Here is a 22,332-nt window from a genome sequence, read left to right on the forward strand (position 1 = left end):
TTCTTGTTGCCCAGGTCAACTAATGTCACATGGGGTTCATTTGGTGACCATTTTAAATCGATGTCCACAGGAGTGGCGTTTTCATATCTGAACCAGACAACGTACAAAGACAAATAAACCCACTTTTTCATAGAATGTTTACACCAGGAATCTAATGGAAAGGTCACTGACATGGTACAACCATTCTTTATTGGTGAAAAACACACAAATATCAAATTCTGGCTTATATCAAAACACAATTTCACTGATCAGTATCATCCATCTCATCATCAAACTCCTCCTCTTCCCTCACATCATCACTGATGACACCAGCAGCCAAGAGGTCAATGAGAGATAGGGGCAGAATTGGCCCACAAGACCAGACAGGCTCCAAAATCCCTCCTTCTGTCTTCTGCCACCCCTGACCATCATCATAGGATTTATGCCTCCAAAAGATTGGCTCAGCTGCTCGCTTGTAACAGGTCACTCTATAGTTCACCCACTGGATGTGGGGGATGAGTGTGTCCTGGCATGGGGGCAAGCGAGCTGGTCCACGCCTCAGCCTCTACTGCGCCTTGATGGAATCAAGACCACTCTTGATTCCATCAAGGGCGCAATAGAGGCTGAGGCGTGGACTTTCTGAGAAATTCATAGTGCAAGGTCAAGCCACCAGGAAACCCCAGGACTTTAAGTTCTTTCTGGGCAATGCGGAAAATATGCCACAGCTCTGCCAGTTGATGCTCAAGGTCTGGGGGAGTAAGGAGGCAGCATCCCGGCTGGCAAAATGTGAAACAGCTGCTCTCATCGTGGAAGGAACAGCTCATAAACTTGTGGCATTAGATTGAGAAGTGAGTTGATTGATCAATACCTATATAACTTTGGTGAGTTCTTGTGTTAGCAGATTTGAATGATTGTTGATGTTAATGACGACATCAACCTGCTCATCTACCTTGACACTGGCACAGGCAGGCACCGTCAGCTGGTAAATGTCACGGAGCTAGCAACCTCTCTTGGGCAGCCATACTGTAGCACCTTGCTTGGGTACCATACATGTATTCAGTGATCAGGGCTGTACTAGTTCCTTCAAGGGCAAGGTGGCACCACTCAAAAAGCTCCAGAAGAACCCCAAATTTCAAAAGGCTTTCAGGTTGGTGTATGATCATCCTAACAATATTTAATGATGATGATGATGATGATGATGATGATGATGATGATGATGATGATGATGATGATGATAAGAGGGAAGAGGTTGAGATGGATGATATCGATCAGTGACATTATGTTTTGATTATTCAAGAAAGTTATATTATGCCTAAATATAAGCCAGAATTTGATATTTGTGTGTTTTTCACCAATAAAGAATGGTTGGACCATGTCAGTAACCTTTCCATTAGGTTCCTGGTGTAAACATTCTATGAAAAAGTGGGTTTATTTGTCTTTGTACGTTGTCTGGTTCAGATATGAAAACGCCACTCCTGTGGACATCGATTTAAAATGGTCACCAAATGAACCCCATGGGACATTAGTTGACCTGGGCAACAAGAAGAAATCTTAACTAGACACCATAAGGGTCCAAAAAAACATGGGGTAAAGTAGAATACACCTTAAGTATTTAATACAAGGATTAATATAGATGTGATTTGAACATTTTCTGTTAGTTTTTTGCAGTTTCTGTCCTGAAATAGAGTCAAGACCTGCTTGAATCTTAATAATAACCACTTTAATTAATTCCTTGGGTCAGAATTATGTATAGAAATGTGTTAATTTGTCTATGTATGTTATGGACTCCATAGTATGTTTACTTCAAGAGTTATGGTATTTTCTATTGTCTCCATTGTATGGTTCGGGTTGGGAATAGGTGTAACAAAGGGTTAAAATAAACCCCATGGGACCTTATTTGACCAGGGCAACAAGATTAAAACTTAACTAGACACCTTTAGGGTCCGAAAAGACATATGGTAAAAAAAAGAATACACCTTAAAAATGTAGTAAAAAGAGAAATATAGATGTGATTTGAGTGTTTTCTGCTTGTTTTTGGCTGTTTATGTCCTGAAATAGAGTCAAGATGTGCTTGAATCTTTATAATAACCACTTCAATGAATTCCTTGGGTCAAAATGATATAGAAAAATGTATTAATTTGTCTCTGTAGGTTGTTTACTTCAAGAGTTATGGTATTTTCTGTTATCTCAATTTTATGGTTTGATTGGCAATAGGTGTCAGAAAGGGTTAAAATGAACCCCATTGGCCATTATTTGACCAGGGCAACAAGGATAAAGCTTAACTAGACACCATAAAGGTCCTAAAAAACATATGGTAAAAAAGAATACACCTTAAAAGTTTAGTACAAAGAGAAATATATATGTGATATTTGTGATTTGAACGTTTTCTTCTTGTTTTTGTCTGTTTATGTCCTGAAATAGAGTCAAGATGTGCTTGAATCTTTATAATAACCACTTTAATGCATTCCTTGGGTCAAAATGATATAGAAAAATGTGTTCATTTGTTGCTGTATGTTGTTTACTTCAAGAGTTATGGTATTCTCTGTTATCTCCATGTTATGGTTTGGGTTGGGGGTAGGTGTCAGAAAGGGTTAAAAATAAATCCCATGGGACATTAGTTGACATGGGCAACAAGCAGAAATCATAACTAGACACCTTTAGGGTCCTAAAAAAACAGGTTTAAGAGATGTGTTTTTGGGGTGCTCACGGAGCCTCGAAACTGCCCTACTAAATCTGTATGGTAGAGTATGTTAATACAATATAACTTATAATAACAATATAATTGTGTCTCCCTGCTCTTCAATTGAGACATTTAGATCGTGTCAAAGGTCATGCCTCACATAGACACAGGATCTGACATGAAATTTGACCTGAATGTCAAGATTAAATTTATCCCCTGAGCAAGCAGGCCGGCTATAATTAGCTAAATTCTTACTGAAATAATGTATCTTTCTAAATGACCAACGAAGAAGAGAGAATCACATCATTACTTCACTGGCTGTTTTGGAGCATTAGCATTTTTTGCGATTGGATTAGCCACAGATGTAATGTGCTCTACCATCAAGTATAACCTAAAAAGAAAAGAAAGAAAGAAAGAAAGAAAGAAAGAAAGAAAGAAAGAAAGAAAGAAAGAAAGAAATAAAGAAAAAAAGAAAGACGCTTTTAATCAATACCTTGAATATTTAATATTCTTGATAATATGGGGAGGCTTTTTTCCCCGAAGGGCATATACAGTAGTCCATTGGTTCTCAAAGTGGGGTCTGGGGACCCCCAGGAGTCCCTGGGGGAGTTCCAGGGGGTCCCCAGCTAAATGATAGATTAGGCACCAAATGGACCCTTATGGGTCTGTAACTCTGAGAGTGTACAAATGGGAAATTATATATATATATATATATATATATATATATATATATATATATATATATATATATATATATATATATATATATATATATATATATATATATATTGTATTGTTTCCTTGAGATATGATGATGATGGCAATATTTTATGAACTCCCAAAGGGAAAATTCACATTGTCACACTGTTTTGAATGCTCCCAAAGTAAATTGTATAATGTTTCATTATTAAATTGACTTTGGGAGCATTCAAAACAGTGTGCGTGATAGCATTTTTTGTCTATAGTAACCTGTTCCTTTTCAAAAGGTAATGTGAAAAAACAGTTTTTTTTTTGTTCTCCCAGGGTAGTAGCTGAGCACAAGTGCTCATTTTTAGCAACACCCTGCACATAGAAACACACAGACAGACAGACACAAGATAGGTGTAGGGCCTGACAAGGTCAATGCTTCTCCCTATGCATTTTTCGGGCTCTTGGACAATGCTGCAGTAGTAGCATGTGAATTACTGGCAATTGACCACTTTTTATGTAATGTGTCCAATATACGAAAATAAACAGAACACTTCAAATGTGACGTATTTAACAGTAAACAGTAACAGTAACAGTACTCATGCTGCTTTCTGTGAATTTCTGTCAAGTCAAATCATGCTACAGAGAGATGGAAAGAGGAAGCACAATCATTTGACGGTAGCCTACTTTTCACAGTGGTTAACGCCCAAAAACTATTATTATAACACTGAGACCAGTTTTCAAGTGGAGGAAACAAGACAAGTCACATGGGAAGAGTTCGAAAGCCACAGAGTGAGGCGGGGACGCTACTGTACATCCGCCACTGTACATGCCGTGTGTGTGTGTGTGTGTGTGTGTGTGTGTGTGTGTGTGTGTGTGTGTGTGTGTCCTATGCAGAAACAAGAAGACATGTCGAGGGAAGTGCGTATCAATAGTGCAACAAATGAGTTTCAAATATTCAGAATCAATATGTCTTGAAAAAATGCATATTTGGCTAAAACTGTGCCCATTAAAAGTGAATATGCAATGTCCACTGAAAAAGAGAATATTACATTTATATATTTTTTCATGAAATGAAATGGACTGCATCGCCCGCCCGCCCGCCCCACCCACCCGCACACACGCACACACACACACACGCACACACACACACACACACACACACACACACACACACACACACACACACACACACACACACACACACACACACACACACACACACACTCATATAACTACAAGTAAGACGCGCGAACGCTGGAAGCGAACGCAGCTCGAAATCTGTTGCAGGTGTGTGCATTTTAATCAGAGCATTGTCTATATTCCTGCGTTCTTCATGGCCACACTGTAGTGCAGGCGTCTGTGTGTGTGTGTGTGTGTGTGTGTGTGTATGAAACCCTGCTCGGCACTCTGGCGCACTCTGGAGGCTGCACACAGGCAGTGCACGCACACAGACAGACACACACACACACAAGCCGAGCAGGATTTCATAGTAAGCTCCACTTGGGCGGAGGCGCGCCTCCTTCCGCGTTCGCAATAACTCATGCCCTGTTTGACCTACAGCCATGAAACTTCAATACACATAATTATGCTTCTCCTCATGCCGAACAACTTTCGTGGTCTGACTTTTGACCTCTGACCTTTAGATCTCCCACAATTTTGAATTAGATGAAAAACAGTTAGTAAAACCTATCATCTCCTGGGATTTTTGTAGCCTGGGATCCAGCCTGGATCTTACTTCGCTTATCATTCTGGCCAGTCTCCATTTGAGTCGTATTTTAATGACGTAGGCAAGTCAGGAAGTGACTCGAGTTTTACATTGGACAACACCAATGTAAACCATAGACATATAAAGGTAGACGCCTCCTTCGGCTCTGAGGCATTGGTTTCTCGGGCGCCATTTTAGAGTAGGAAAGCTTCCGCGTGTGTCACAGAAGGGGGCGTTCGGTAGGCCAATCAGAGGCAGATGGAGGCGGGTCTTTTTGTAAGAGGCAGCTGCGCAGCAAAAGTCAGTTAGACGCGCTGTGATTGGTCAGTAGTCAACGCGCTGTGATTGGCCAGTAGTCAGCACGCTGTGAGCGCTGTGATTGGCCAGTAGTCACTTTGAGTGTCAGTTTGCCTACTCTAAAATGGCGGCCGCGATACCAGTTGCTCCAACGAACTGCAGAGGCCAATGAGGTATCTAGGTTTCTATATCTATGATGTAAACCCCCCTACAGACCAATCAGAAGCCGCAGGTCGTTTTCACCTGTGCTGTGCACGGAGATAGGAGGCTTTCCAGACTGTATAGCGAGTGAGAAACAAAATCCGACGAACGTAGCGAAGCAGTCTGGTTGGATCCCAGGCTAGGATTTTTGAACAATCTGCACGAAACTTTTTACACAAGAACTACCAATATCTAAAATCCCAGTGGAAGAGAAGTTTGTACGTGAAAAAATTATGCTTTTATGAGCCAATGAATATTCCAGTTTTATGAAAATTATTCGTATGCCTCTAACATGTAGATGTGAGTACTTTTTCCACCGCTGCCACCACTTTCCACCACTGCTGGGGAACGAGACTGATATACATGAGGGGTGATCACAAATCAGATACAGCTGGGGCAAACGGAAACATAGAACCAAGAATACTAGACCAGGGAACAAAATACATATAAAATACAAGACCTAGAAACTACAATCAATAACAACAAAAAACTCTCGGAGTTGCAGTCCCTGTAAAAGGTCCATTTGGTTCCTTTTTCCTAACTATCAATCATTTAGCCGGGGTATCCTGACCTGAAAATGTATTTTCTGAAGAGCTGGAGAGACGTGGAGATTCCTGTTACTGAACAAACACTCTATAGCAATGATTACTATCGCAATATAGAGCTTTAACCGTTTACCAAAAAAAGCATTTTGTTTAAAAGCCCATAAATATCACTCACAGCTCCGTCCAGTGCTTAATTCGTAAATTATTAGCTGCCAGAGCTCATGAATCCGGCACAAATTAAGCCCAGGGGTCCCTGGCACAAAACATTTTTCAGATGGGGGTTCGCGGCCAAATACATACAGTATGAATGTGGCTGTCCTTGAAATGAAAAAGTTTGAGAACCACTGTCAACTAGAAAAAGTGCTCCTCGGAGCACAAGTCTCCGCCAGGTCAGGTAGGTTATTATGGCCTCCTGGTGGCGCTATAATAGGCTAATGTGAAAAGGGTGCCATTTATTCCTAGGCCGTGCACGGCAATCGGACACTGCATGCATGATTTGAGGCATTTTGTTCTAAAAATGTGTTTTGCTAAATTTGACCTGCTGGTGGCGCTATAACAGGCCAATGTTAAAAGGGTGGCATTTGTTCCTCAACATAGTGTGAATGTGCGTTCAAAGTTTCACCGCAATCGGACGCTGCGTTCATGATTTGCGGCATTTTGTTCAAAATGGGCCACTCCTGAAAACATTACATGTCAATGTTAGCCAATCAGGATGGATTATGAAAAATCAAACAGATCCGTCTTGATCACATGGCTATAGAGATCAAGTGTACCGATTTGCGTGAAATTTGGATAAAATATGAAGGCTTACTTTAAAAAAATGTGTTTTACATAAGTCGGCCTCCTGGTGGCGCTATAAAAGGCAAATGTGAAAAATGCAGATCAAAGGTTTTTCCTTGGCCTCTAGAGAGTGTGCATACAAAGTTTTACACTGATCGGTGCAGTTATAGGTAAAAACACATATCGGCCTGTTACAGCGCCACCATGAGGCTGATTTGAACATTTTCAAATGGCATTTCTTCCTCGGCCTAATGGGAATGTGTGTGCAAAATGTCACAGAAATTGCATGCTGTGTTCATGATTTGAGGCATTTTGTTCGAAACGGAGTACTCCTGCAAACTTTGAAAGACAATTTTTGCCAATCAGGATGGAATATGAAAAATCTGAAATGAGCCGTTTCTTTTAATGACTATAGAGATACTGTGTACCGATTTGGGGGATTTTTGGCCAAAATCTGTAGGAGTACTGTTCAAAAATGTGTTTTGCACAAATCGGCCTCCTGGTGGCGCTATAAAAGGCCCATGTGAAAAATTTGGAGCAGAGGTTTGGCTTTGGCATCCAGGGAGTGTGTGTGCACAGTTTCGTTGCGATCAAGCCAACAGTGCCAGAGATTAGCTGTCCACAAAATGACAGAATGACACACGGACGGACGGACACACACACACACGGACGGACGGACAGGGGGTAAAACATACTCTCTCGCCATGCCTTTCGGCCTGGCGGAGACAATAACAACACAGAGTCACATTTATTTTGTTATTTATTATATTTGGAACACAGATCTTATATATGACGCAATCTAAGATTCCTCTATGGATATTTTCAATAGAAAAAAAATACTTTTGTGACCCAGGGGTAGCGGAAGCAACGTCAGGATTCCAGTCCTCTAATAGAGCTTTACCGTGACTACTGTAACGGTGTCTTTACATATCTAAACATTCATCTTTACAGATCTCCCTAAAGAGTCCATCAGACGACTGCAGGTGATTCAGAACTTGCTTGATGTTTTGTGTAAATCACATTGAATTGCCTTGTTGTTGAAATGTGCTTTACAGATACATGCACAGCAGCCATATTGGATGGAAATTGGGCCTCTTCCTTACTTCCTTCAGAGGTGTTACCAATGATACTAATGAAGGCTCTGTTCCATTTAGTGTATGTCTTGCGGTATACGTAAATATGTAAATCTTTCCCCCTGAGATCCAGTAGCCTCACAAGGAAAACTGGAGAGAATGTCCGTTTCCATTAAAGGACAGATTGAAAATACTACTTGACGTTTAACCCCAGCATCCCCCATTCTGAGGGGACACATTCACCAAAAATAGCTGATCTACCAGCTCACAACATGACGCGTTGTGTGAGCTTGTACATTTTTGGCACAGAGATTTGGAGTAGACTGAAAAAGAACGCACCAAGTACAGTGCAACTCAGGTTCCGGTTTACAAAGTCAAATATGATCAAAGTGTTCCGCGGCACCCCTGCACTCGCGTCATGGGCACCCTAGGGTGCCACGTCACCCACTTTGAGAAACCCTGGTCTACTATCACAGTGGGGTCAGCACGATATTCCCTCAGTTTATAGGGGTTGTTAAGGGTTGAGGGAACATAATATGGCTGAGGGAACATAGGCACATGCTCCCACCACAGTACAGTATTGGAAAGGAACACTTTGCCCAGTTTTTATATTTTTGGGGCGGTGTAGCCGCCCCCTATAAGTGAGTTTTGGACACCGACCAAAAAATGTGTGTACCCCCTAACCCTTCCATTGTTAATGCAAATCGATACTTTTTTCATATCAGCCAATCACATTACAGCTAGTGTCATCACCACTAACTGTAATGTGATTGGCTGACTTTGCAAATTCAGGACTGTGATTGGCTAGCGAAACACATGACACATGTGCAGCCCTATGAATAGCAGTATGGACTTTAAAAAAAGTCATTATCCTTTTTTTAAAGTGAGTCATGTTGTGATGACCACACACCGCCCACTTCACACTGGGTGTGATTTTTTAGGTATTAAAAAGGTCTTAAAAGTCCTTCAATTGTAACTTCAATGTCATCTGGGGGCCCCCCTGACAAGCACTTGGAATTGTAGGACTTGAGGCATTAGATTTTGTTTGAGTCACTTAACAAATATATAGTGTGAACATTGCAGATCTACAAGCTCACAACACCTTGCATTGTGAGGTGCTGTGATCGTGTAGATCGGCTATTTTAAATGTTTTAATTTACTTGACAATTTGGCCAAAGTTTGACTAGTTTTATATTTTTTAGGTATTAAAAAGGTCTTAAAAGTCCTTAAATTGTAACTTCAATGTCATCTGGGGGACCCCCCCAAAAAAAATCATGTGGGGACCCCCCCGGGGATCCCGACCCACAGGTTGAGAACCACTGTTGTAGGCAGTCAGGTGTTGAGGGCAGGTCTACAGTCTGTTGTAGGCCACACCCAGTCAGGTGTTGAGGGCGGGTCTACAGTCTGTTGTAGGCCACACCCAGTCAGGTGTTGAGGGCGGGTCTACAGTGTGTAAAGTCATGCTACTTCTCCTGCTGTTCCTTCATCCTTCAGAGGCAGCAAGACAACGCTGGTAAGTAAACACAACACTGAATACATGAACTGAACACAATACATGTTAACCCTTTAAGACCGGGTACGCATACTGTGTCATTTTAGATTTTTAGCTATAACCATTATTTTATACTTTTGGCCATTCAAAAATAGTAGATCTATAAGCTCCTAGCGCCGCAAGTGCCGCACTAGGAGCTTATAGATGTACTATTTTATTTATTTTTGTAATCATGAAAATTTGTGCAAATCTTTGAATCTATATATTTTTAAAGGCAACATTTGTAACTCAAATATTTGCTTCTGGGGGATTCTACAAATGTCTTCTAAATCCTAACAGTTAAAAATAATATATGTTGCTATATATGTCAGTGGTTCTCAAACTTTTTCATGTAAAGGACCCCCGAAATGATATATATTTGGCCACGGACCCCCATCTCAAAATATGTTGTTCCAGGGACCCCCAGAAGCAAAGATTTGAGTAAAAACTGTACTTACAGTATATATATTCAAATATTTTTTACACATTTTCACGATTGTTTAAAAAAAAAAAAATAGCAGTGCCGTGCTACAAGCTTGTATATCTGCTATTTTTTAATAGCCAAATAAATCTAAAGTGACACCGATGCGTTCCCAGATTAAATGTGTTAATAGACAAACACGTTTGATCAGTAATAGTAATCACTCAAGAAGAAAACTGGGAATGTTATTCATTCAACTATTTAATCTCTTATTGGTGACATTAACCTATTTGTCTCAACAGTAGCCAAACGTTATTTTAAATTATTCCTGATATTTAGAAAGGCATATTTTTTAAAGTACTTTAGAATATTTATGTAAAATTGTGATTTTGGATGGATTTTAAGGTTTTATGGTGCAACAGCACCTGTGTGTGTGTGTGTGTGTGTGTGTGTGTGTGTGTGTGTGTGTGTGTGTGTGTGTGTGTGTGTGTGTGTGTGTGTGTGTGTGTGCGCGTGTGTGTGACAAAGAGAGAGAGGAGGGAGAGTTCTTAGTTTTAAAAATCTGTTCTATATTGATGTAAATGCATGTGTCGTATATTAGCCTGTATGGCTTATAGTTATGAAACAGTATTCAGGTAAAACGTCAGATAGAAAAGTAATCTTGCTAAGTAAGAATCATGAGTGACACAGACTGGTGTTTGCATATCTAATCAAGGACTCTGCCCTGGTGTGAGATGCAATCACAGCTCCATTGTTTAACCTGGGTGCAGTACGTTAGTCTGACAGCGCATTCCTCCGACAGCGCAGCGCTCCGACGTTTCCAATACTAAACCCGAACCAAACCCGCACCCTAACCCTAACCACACGCGGATGCCACATAGTCGGAGAAAAGGTCTGTCGGATTAACGCATGCCTCCCGTTTAACCTGGAGACGCCAGGAAGCAGATAGGGAGACAGTACCATTTGTATGTGTTCAAAGAGACAATGTTTGATCTTCGACTGATCAAAGGGGGATCTCGTCACCTACAGGGTGACCCCACACCCCACCCGTTTGTTTGTATTCAAGTGCGAATGGACAGTATAAAGGTGACTGATATGTGACTTGTTAAACTGGAACAGTCTCACACGCCGTTAGGCTGTGTGGGACAGGGGCTCTGCCCTGGCTCTCTGCTGCTGTTATGATGCTGCTTAGGCCGAATAAATGAATGCTGTGGAAACAAACCTTGGTCCTGACGTCTTTTCTCCTCTACTTTTATAACATCTACCAGCCTGCTAACCGCAGCTTAATGCCTCATCTGACACGACACATGTATACTCATGTAATTCAATGTGTTTTGTAAAGTGTGTTTGTGTGGACCCCAGTAAGACTATTGCTCAGCTAACTTATACATTTATGTTAAAAATCCAAAACTCGTCAGAGCTCTTTGAGTTAAAGGGATATTTCACTTTAAAAAACGTTTAAAGCTCAGGCTTTTGTGAGCCCCCCACACCGTTTAAAAGTTAGCTGGTTCTGGTGACTCATCCTGCTCTCCTAGCCCCAAAATATATATTTATTTTTGCTTGCATAAAGTTCAGGGTTGAATTTCAGTCCCAGTATATTATTACATCACACATAAACATGTCCTGATGCCATCAGTTGTTTTATGAAGCATAAATGTGATCATCAGCTAACTGCAGGTTCATCTAAAATGCACCTTTTCTCTGTTCTCCTGAGAGAGAGAGAGATCCTTATACTTTTTGTCTATGATCTGTTTCAGTGACCTCTCATCATGTTCAGATGACCTCTTATATCCTTCAGTGAGTGGCACAGAGACACTACGTTGGTACAGTAAGTAAAAACAAACCTTTTAATACATCTATGATCAACAATAGGAGGAACATTATTTTATACTTTCCATTTAAACTTTAGTGTGTGTGTGTGTGTGTGTGTGTGTGTGTGTGTGTGTGTGTGTGTGTGTGTGTGTGTGTGTGTGTGTGTTTTATTGTTAAAATGTGAACTCAAATAAAGATGTTAAATGTGTGTGTGTGCACGCGCATAAGACAAAGAGAGAGGGAGAGAGAGGAGGGAGAGTGCTGTTTTAAAATCGTTTTTATATTAACGTATGTTGATGCAAATGCATGTATATTCATGTAATTGAATGTTTTTTTTAATGCAATGTGTTTTGTAAAGTGTTTTCATGTAGACCCCAGTGAGACTAATGCTGCCTACAGTTAACTCATAAATGTAGGATAACAATCCAAAACTCATCAGAGCTCTTTGAGTTAAATAGAAGAAGTTAATTGACATATATGAATTGTTTTACCGTTCAAATAAACAAATAGACTCCAGCCTGAACCCGGCCTTCATTGGCCCGTGGTGTTAGAGCCCGGCCTAGTGCCCAGTCTTCGAGGCCTGGTGCCCACTCGTCTTGGTGCCCACTCTTCCCTAATGCCCACCCTTCCTGTATTCCTGATGCATGCAAACACATAAAGAACACACGACACGTCACATAAGCTACTAAGAGGTAAACTTGTTGTAGTTTTATTAAACATAACTACAAGTTCCACCGACAAAAATACTCACATATTAATGTGTTCCTCAGAGGTTGGGTTCACTACACAGGGACCGCACAATTTAGAAGGTAGTCATAAAAACTATGACTTATTACATGTTGATCACATGACACCAGAGATAATGTGCACTGATTTGAGTGAGTTTTGCTTCTACTGTTGGAGTAGAAGCAAAAAGTGTGAGTTGATTATCAGTGACACACAAACATAGAGGAAATAGAATATAAGCTCTTAATAGATTAAATGGATTAGTTTGATTAAGTGTTGCACACCTAATATATCACATCCTCCAATGTCACAGGAGAAGAACAGCAAGAACACATTGACATGTTGAATATTCTCTTTTTTCTTTCAACAATATAAGGGAATATAATATCATATAATTATGGGGAAAAAAAACTAAGTGTCATTAGTAGGCCTATACATGCATATTGTAATGACATTTCACTAGTTTGTCACTGAATGATAATATCATTCAGTGACAAACTAGTGAAATGCCATTAAAAGCATGTATAGGCCTACTAATGACACTACTGGTGCTGTATGTGAAAGTATTGTCTTCTGTGTGGGATATTATCCTACAACGAAGACAATACTTTCACATTATGATTTAGACTAAAATCATAATCTCTGTGTGTGTGTGTGTGTGTGTGTGTGTGTGTGTGTGTGTGTGTGTGTGTGTGTGTGTGTGTGTGTGTGTGTGTGTGTGTGTGTGTGTGTGTGTGTGTGACCATCATGTTATGATAGTGACTCAAGCAGAGAGACAAAGAGATGCTTAAAGCTGTCAACAGTTGATCATGTGTGTGACAGTCCATTATGGCCTGCAGCTTAAAGGAGAATGAATAGTTATCTACTGTATGATCTCTTCTTACGTGTTACTTTTAGTTGGAGGTTTCTCAAATTAAATGTTCTCACACATAATGAGACATTGTCATCTCTACTATAGAATAAAATGTGACTTACTACTCCTCCCGTCCAACACTCCCCGCTGACATGTGCCCCCCCAGCCCGTAGGAGTACGTACAATGACTGATATCACCCTCCTCTTCCTCCTCCCCACCTGGCTTCCCTCCCCTGAACACGGCCCAATTGTGTTCGTGTAAACGCTGGACAAAGCCGGATGCACCAAGGTGGATTTGAACCTCCGTGGTGGTGGGCAGTGACTTTACCACTGCACCACCCGAGACCCCTGGTTATAGCCCGTGGTGTTAGAGCCCGGCCCGGCCCATGCAACCCAACAAGGGTCTGCACTTCATCACCCCAAGTCCTACCTGAGTCCAACATCAAATTGATGTCGTTATCTTTTGCATGCTGCGCTCAACTCTGATGTGTGCTCACTGGCTTTGTCTGATACATGCAAACAAAGAAAGAACACACGTCATCTTCATCTTCAAATGTGTGTGCATTGTTGTTAATGTGTGCTAGGACAACTTGACAACTTTACTCACAAGTGCCCTCTCCTTTGAAAGTGTCTGTGACGTATTCTAACTCATAATTATACAACGTGTTTTGTCTGTTCAATACACAACTTTATAACCGGGGCCGGCACATTTCGACTGCCAACAACTCATAACTCTATATGTGATAACTTGGCAGCAACAACAACTCTCTTGTTCCATTCTTACCTTCACAATAGTGTCTCCCATTTACCCCCCAATGCAGCCCATTTTACACAGGTTATTATTAACAGGAAATAGGTGTAACTTATTGCGTGTGTGTTTGGGGGAGAGAGAGAGCGAGAGAGAGAGCTTGCAAACCAGAGGACATGAAATGTGTCTGATTTGCAGTGATAATTATTATAATGAACTGCCGTGTCATTGTCGACCTGTCAGGATGTCCAGAGAGATTCATATTTTCCAGTCTTTGTCATAATAATTCGGTCAAAACCGACAATTACCGGCCTAACGCGACCGTGTGTGTGTGTGTGTGTGTGTGTGTGTGTGTGGGGGGGGGGGGGGGGGGGGGTATTACATAACATGTTACTTCATTCTGATTTGTCGGCGCTGATATGTTAATGACACCTCGTTGATACCTGAAGTTACAAAAGGATTAAGAAACAGTTTATCTACATAAACAAGGAATCAATGAAATGCATTGAAAATATACTGTTTATGAACTTAATGCCCTAATGTGTTGTTTGGCAATTTTTGCTCCATTTAGAATGCAGAGTTTAGAGAGACAGGAAACAGACAGAGAGAGGCAGGACGTTCAGGAAGATTCCACGTCAGGCTGAACCAGTTTAGTTTTTGGCTGTGATTAAAAAACAAACTAAAACAAACAAACAAAAATAAATCTAAATGATAAATATACAGGACAAGACAATGCTGTATACTGTATACGGAGTGGTGGGCTGGAAGGTGTTATTCTAAAAGGCATAAAATAATGGTAGAGCTCAACAATAGAAACTCTGTGTCTGTGTCTCTGCTGACTGTAAAGACAGTCATCAAAGTATTGTATCTGTTACACTGCATTCCATTCAATCCTGCCTCTCATTAACCACATTAAGTATCTGTTGTCATGCTGAAGGTTATGAACCCTTTGTTTCATAAGCATATCTCATGCATGGCATCACAGTAACGTGACAACATCTCATCAACAAAATTCCTGTTAAAGCTTCCTTGCCAAACTAAAAACTAGTTTAGTTGGTAGATCTTGATCTCCTCTCCTAACACTGTCATGTGTACATAGTCAGTGCATCATTGTTGTCGTGCAAAAACCTTTTATGTTGAAACCCTGACCCATAAATCAATAACCTTCATCATACAAGAGTGTCACACAAAAGTAGTGAAAAAAGCTCACATTTCTTTCTTTTGTTGTTGTATATTTTTTAACCTTTATTTAACCAGTATAATCACATTGAGACCATGGTCTCTTTTACGAGTGTGCACTGGCCAAGAGAAGAGGCAAATAATACAATATATAAATATAATAATACAAAATGGACATACAAGGTTTCCACCAGACAGCAACAACATACTACATATACAGTGTGAATATAATTATATGGGGTGCCGATGGCCTAGCGGTGCGTACAGTACCACATATAGGATCTAATGTCGCCTGACAGCAAGTCACAGGCTCGATTCCCAAGCCCAACGGCCTTTGCTGCATGTCACTCCCTGTCTCTCTCTCTCTCCCTGTGTCCTGTCTGTCTCTACTGTATTATCCAAAATAAAGGTAGAAAAGCCCAACAATATATATACTATATATATATAAATATATATTTATTGTTGCTTGCATAAAGTTCAGGGTTGAATTTCAGTCCCAGTATATTATTACATCACACATAAACATGTCCTGATGCCATCAGTTGTTTTATGAAGCATAAATGTGATCATCAGCTGACTGACAAACTGCAGGTTCATCTAAAATGCTATTATTATTGTATTTTATAATTACGAGTGCTATAATTATAGTTTTATAAGCTAAACAGTTTATAATCTAAACAGGGGTATGATAGAAAGTGTTACCTAAATATAAAATGTATTCTTAAACCAAACATATATTTTACATAGTGAGTCTATACTGTCTATAGGACATTATTCAATAAGAACAATTATTATATATGTAGCCCCCTCACTCAATTCTCAATTGGTAATGGCAACAAAATACAATATCAGGATATGTCTACTGTGGCTAGTTAATGTTGCATATAACTGGGTTCAGGTGCAAAGAGGCTCGGTTAGCTTATTGTAGCTATACTATTATTTTATACATTCACCAGAAAACTCACATTACTCATAAATCACCCAACACAAGAATTGCATTTTATAACAAAGAGAATGGTATGTATTTCAGAAGAGGTGAACTGACCCTGCCTCAAAATCCTTCTGACCCTGATAGAATAAAACAAAATAAAATACAATAATTCCCCAAACCAAATAAAGAAAATACCCCGGGGTTTGTTTGACTCAGTTTATGGTACCAGTATCGTTGGAGCTCATAGGAAGAATCCTCACAGTGAGGTAGACTATGGTCTGTACTCACAGTTCCTTAGAAACCCTGTACAGGAGCTGCAGTGTCCACACTCTTACGGTACGTTTTAACAGCGGGCAACTCTGGGCGATGCCGGGCGACATCGCCCAAAAAGATAAAGAAAATCCATCTTTTGGACGATGTCGCCCGGCATCGCCCGGCATCGCCCGATCGCCGGCTCTCATAGACTTTCATTATATTTTTGGGCGACGTCGCCCAGTATTGCCCGCTGTTAAAACGCAGGGTTACGGTGCGTTTTAACAGCGGGCAACTCTGGGCGACGTCGCCCAAAAATATAATGAAAGTCTATGAGAACCGGCGATCGGGCGAAGTGGGCGGGGGGGCGATGAAAGATGGATTTTCTTTATCTTTTTGGGCGATATCGCCCGGCATCGCCCGGAGTTGCCCGCTGTTAAAACGCAGGGTCAGTTCCAGGTGTGTAGTGGCTGTGCTGTAGGCAAACCCAAGTGCACCACTCTGTGTGCACGTGGACCCTCAGTATGCAGTGGCAAGCTCTGAGCACTTCTATTGCTACAGCTGGTGCAGCAATGTCCTGAAGCACACTATATCCAAAAGGAAAACCCACACACTAAATGACTTTCTATCCTTTACAACAATGTCTTTTTTATCAATTCTCACATACTGTAGTATTCATACTCACTCAAAACTTGGTGCAAAAAGAAACCCACACACTGTCTTCTCCTCCTGCAGTCACAAGTGTTAGTGGACAGCTCAACTTGTGTTTATTTATGCTTTAGCTTAGCATTAGCTAGGTTACACTGTCAGCAACTGGTGATGCTAGACATCTGACTGTAACACACACTCTCCCGTTTTTCCTTACAGGCTAAACTGGTACAAAACACACTGATGCAAACCCTGTTGCTCTTAACTGAAATGCAATTGGATTTGACCAAAATCCGAATGTATTTTAACACTTAATGTCCCTTTTTGTCCACTCGTTTTTTCCCACTTAAAAACACCACAGTGACTTCCTTCTTTCTGCTTTTAAGTCCCACCCCCTCTCTCTCTCAGTAGGTTGGCTCAGGTTGATTGACACCTCCATCCCCCAATAACATTTCTTCCATGAACAACAGCAGTAGATTGAAAATAATTAGAAATAAAATGTAAACACATCTGTAGCAGGGTTCTCAAAATGTAAACACATTTTGCAGGGTACTACATTATATTATATAACTCATTATATAACTCTCTACAATTGGTTCAATTTGGTCTTGCTTGATTTGGTAAATTAAAAAATATTTATTTTGAGTAAAATAATCAAACTAATCCAATGACATGAGAGATGTCCTTATACTTGTTGTCTATGATCTGTTTCAGTGACCTCTCATCATGTTCAGATGACCTCTCATATCCTTCAGTGAGTGGCACAGAGACACTACGTTGGTACAGTAAGTAAAAACAACAGAAACCAAAATGAATGAACTGAACAAAACACCTCTTAATAAGCAAACATCTATGATCAACAATACAAATAATTTAAACTCTGTCTCACCAGTATCTGTTAGAGAGCAACGTTAAAACTATTTATTACTGTAGAAACAACTGTCTGGTTGAGCTGTGTGTGTGTGTGTGTGTGTGTGTGTGTGTGTGTGTGTGTGTGTGTGTGTGTGTGTGCGTGTGTGTGTGTGTGTGTGTGTGTGTGTGTGTGTGTGTGTGTGTGTGTGTGTGTGTGTGTGTGTGTGTGTGTGTGTGAGAGAGAGAGAAAGCGGGAGAGAGAGAGAAAAAGCGGGAGAGAGAGGAAGAGAGAGGATGTTTAGAAACACATGAACTCATTTCTAATTTAGATATGTTCATGAAAACTCACTAGTACATTAAACACAAAATTATTAAGTTACACTTAACAGAAATGTCCGGCCCGGGGGCCAATCAGATTTGATATGACCTGCGGCTTAAATGTATCATTTATGTCCTGCCAGTATAGTCATGTGAACCTGCATGGGCTGTTTCTCTATTTTAATCTTATCCAATCAGGAGAGAGAACTCATACAGGATACAGATTAAACAAGTGACATTTTGAAACTCTATAGTAATGATAAATATCATAATATAGATCTATTTAACACTGTTACTGAACACACACTCTATAGTAATGATAAATATCATAATATAGATCTAGTTAACACTGTTACTGAACACACTCTATAGTAATGATTACTATCACAATATAGATCTATTTAACACTGTTACTGAACAAACACTCTATAGTAATGATTACTATCATCATATAACCAAAGAATATCACTTACTCACTATCACTACTAGGTGGTAAAATAAATCGATGTAGGCAATGAATTCATGCTTGCAGACGAGACATCTTAATGTCTCTAACTTTAAAGCTGGACAGATAACATCTTGATGCTTCACTAGATTCAGAACATTACAAACATGCAGCACTGACAACATGTACTATAGGTCAAGGGTCCACAAACTGGGGGTCAGGGCCCCCAGGGGGCTCCCCAAATATATTTTTTTTTTTGGGGGGGGGGGTCCCCAGATGATTATCTTAATGTGCAACATTGTTTTCTCACTCAACAGTAAACAAACCAACATACAGTATAAGTGTATACAGGGTATCTGCACATTTCAAAAGTTACAATTTAAGGACTTTTAAGACCTTTTTAATACCTCAAAAAAATACCTGCAAAAAACAAATAATAAGACCATTGCTAGGTCAAAAGTAACCAACAAACTATACCAAAAAAAACTAAGAAAGTGGCTTTAAATGGTCGATCTACAAGCTCACAACACCTTGCAATACAACTAAATGTAATACCTCAGTTCAAATATGATTGATTATTGGGCCCCTGGGCCTGACACTGCATCACAGCCATACAGGGTCTTAAACAACCAGACAGTAATCATGTAGAACCTCATATCTTCCACCATCATCAATGTGAACCAGCACAGTGGCACAGTGTGAATTAACACAGGAATGACCCTGGCAGCACATCAATGTGTGTGACTTCTTTAGTAAGCTGCTACAGTTTGTTCAACTACAACTAACTAAGTAACTTGGAACGACACTTGCGGAAAAAACACATGTGTTGACTTTTATACTTAATGTCTTACTGTACCACACACTGTTTACATTTATGACTCATTATTAAATCAATCAATCAATCAATCAATCAATCAATCAATCAATCAATCAATAAAAAAAAACAACAACTAGGCCTTAGCAGACAGAACTGAGAAAAATAGATAAGGAACTAAAATCTCAGATTTACCAGCTCACAACAACCCGATATAGGACGCGTTGTGAGCTTGTAGATCTGCAATTCACTTCATCTAGACAACATAGATCAGGGGTTTTCAATTGATTGTGAATCAGGGACAACCACACTGACAAAGAATCAACCTGGGGACCACTGTTCCGTTGGGCTAAGATGTTTATGTTTAGGTAACACTTGTTATGCATCCCACTGTTTCTCAACCAATGGGTGTGTGTGTGTGTGTGTGTGTGTGTGTGTGTGTGTGTGTGTGTGTGTGTGTGTGTGTGTGTGTGTGTGTGTGTGTGTGTGTGTGTGTGTGTGTGTGTGTGTGTGCGCGCGTGTGTGCGTGAAAGGAAAATTGACCTTTTTGTTTTTTTCACTGTGTGGCAGGAAGCTGGTGCGTTCTACAGCCGTTTGGATTGTTTCCTCCTTAAACACAGCAGACAGAAGAGGTGAGCATATGTACATTGTGTAACTACCAGTTTAATTTAAAAGATATAACAGCAAGCAGCAATACGAGGGCCAAGCAATTCAATACAGGATGTGCAATATGTAATATCTACAATATGCAGGGGTGATCGCCAGGTCAGCTTGTGATGGATATTTCCATCAATATTATTTTTTTGCCACGGACATGCAAAACGAGCAAAAACACATAGGCCTACCCCACATGTATACAGTACTAATGGACTCTTGATGTGCCATAGTGTCTACTCTATTTCACTGCACTACACATTTTAAAACAAGACTAAATTATTTTTGGGAAAGATATTTTTGCTTTGTGATTATCATTTCTTCTATCTTCTAGCTTCTTCTGCACATAATTTACACTTGCGTGTCTAACCCGTCAATCTGGCCGATTTTGAGAATGTAAAGTGGATTATCCATTGCATAAACTTGTGCGGACAACTCGCTTGCTTTTGACATCAGGGCATCTCTCTCTCTCTCTCTCTCTCTCTCTCTCGCTCGCTCGCTCACACATACTCAGACAAACACACCGCATGCAAACACGTTTGGCAACGCTGCCTGCATGTAACTAATGCTGCGCCGACAGATCTGATCTACAAGCAGAGGGCACGCCAGGCAGCGACTGTTTTCTGTTTGCAGATCAGATATTTAGCGCAGGAGTAGAGCAGGAATGAGCACATTTGTGGAACACATACCGATGTGTTCACTTGTTGCGCTGACGGGGAGGAGAGGAGACGCTTTTGTCAGTGTGGACAGCTGATAGAAGGAGACGCTTTACGCTCGGGCAATAATGTGAATATTATTATTATTATTATTATTATTATTATTATTATTATTATTATTATTATTATTATTATAATAATAATAATATACGTTTGTCAAGAGAGATCCATGTGTTTTGGACAATGGAGATAGTCACGTAATTAGACAGTGGCTTCAGTGGTTCATATAGGCTTTCCATGTTTCCCTCAAGAGTTTAATGTAACGCTACAGATCGCGCTGTTTTATACGCTTTTTTCATAAAGATTTTACATACAGAATCTGCAGTTACCATTACAAGTTATCCTATTTTATTATGTTTCTGCCTGCCTACAACAACATATGTGAGCTCACTGACGGAGCAGAGTGCAATTGAAATGTTAATAGCTATTTAAAAGACAATGGAACCCCCACTGTGTGGGGGAGAAGGTGTCAGCTTGTCTGGAGCACAGAGGGGAGACAGTGGCCTATAGAATAGCTGGAAAAAACTGCCTTTTTGACCTGAAAGTCAGGCAGCATATGGGATGGTGAAACCCCAGTCATGAGAGTGTTAATGAGCATGTTACTTTACGAGTCACCAAAGTTAGCCTATTCAAACAGATTTTAATATTTGTTTACGTTATAATGAAGAGAATATATAGTCTATACCTTGATTTTTCTAAATAAAAGATGTGCCACAGACACGTTTGTCCGTGTAGGCCTACGGACATGTTGATGACCTCTGCCTGTTAACACTTACATGACTGGGGTTTCACCATCCCATACACTGCCTGATTTGGGGATCAAAAAGACAGTTTTTCCAGCTATTCTATTGGTCAATGTCTCCCCTCTGTGCTCCAGACAAGCTGACACCTTCTCCCCCACACAGTGGGGGTTCCATTGTCTTTTAAATAGCTATTAACATTTCAACTGCACTCTGCTCCGTCAGTGAGCTCACATATGTTGTTGTAGGCAGGCAGAAACATTATAAAATAGGCTAACTTGTAATGGTAACTGCAGATTCTGTATGTAAAATCTTTATATAAAAAAAGCGTATAAAACAGCGCGATCTGTAGCATTAAATTAAACTCTTAAGGGAAACATGGATATGAACCGCTGAAGCCACTGTCTAATTAGGTGACTATCTCCATTGTCCAAAACACATGGATATCTCTTGACAAACCAATATTATTATTATTATTATTCATAATAATATTCACATTATTGCCTGAGCGTAAAGCGTCTCCTTCTATCAGCTGTCCACGTTGCTGACAAAAGCGTCTCCTCTCCTCCCCATGTCAGCGCAACAAGTGAACACATCGGTATGTTCCACAAATGTGCTCATTCCTGCTCTATTCCTGCGCTAAATATCTGATCTGCAAACAAAAAACAGTCACTGCCTGAGGGAGCGTACTCAAGTTCCCTCAACCCTATGTTCCCTCAGCCCTATGTTCCCTCAGCCCTAT

General features: G+C 40.3%; 1 protein-coding gene across 1 annotated transcript in view; it reads left to right on the top strand.

The window, feature by feature from the left end:
- Positions 1 to 9,439: 9,439 nt before the first annotated feature.
- Positions 9,440 to 22,332, top strand: part of LOC311035479 (uncharacterized protein) — a 43,655-nt gene continuing 30,762 nt past the window's right edge. Inside the window, exons 1-4 of the mRNA XM_084043715.1 lie at positions 9,440 to 9,463; positions 11,660 to 11,730; positions 17,766 to 17,836; positions 20,051 to 20,112. The gene's annotated coding sequence lies outside the window, so the exon portion shown is untranslated. The remainder of the gene's footprint in view (positions 9,464 to 11,659; positions 11,731 to 17,765; positions 17,837 to 20,050; positions 20,113 to 22,332) is intronic.

Source organism: Gymnoscopelus microlampas, assembly GCF_963454915.1.
Source record: "Gymnoscopelus microlampas genome assembly, chromosome: 19".
Lineage (NCBI taxonomy): Eukaryota > Metazoa > Chordata > Actinopteri > Myctophiformes > Myctophidae > Gymnoscopelus > Gymnoscopelus microlampas.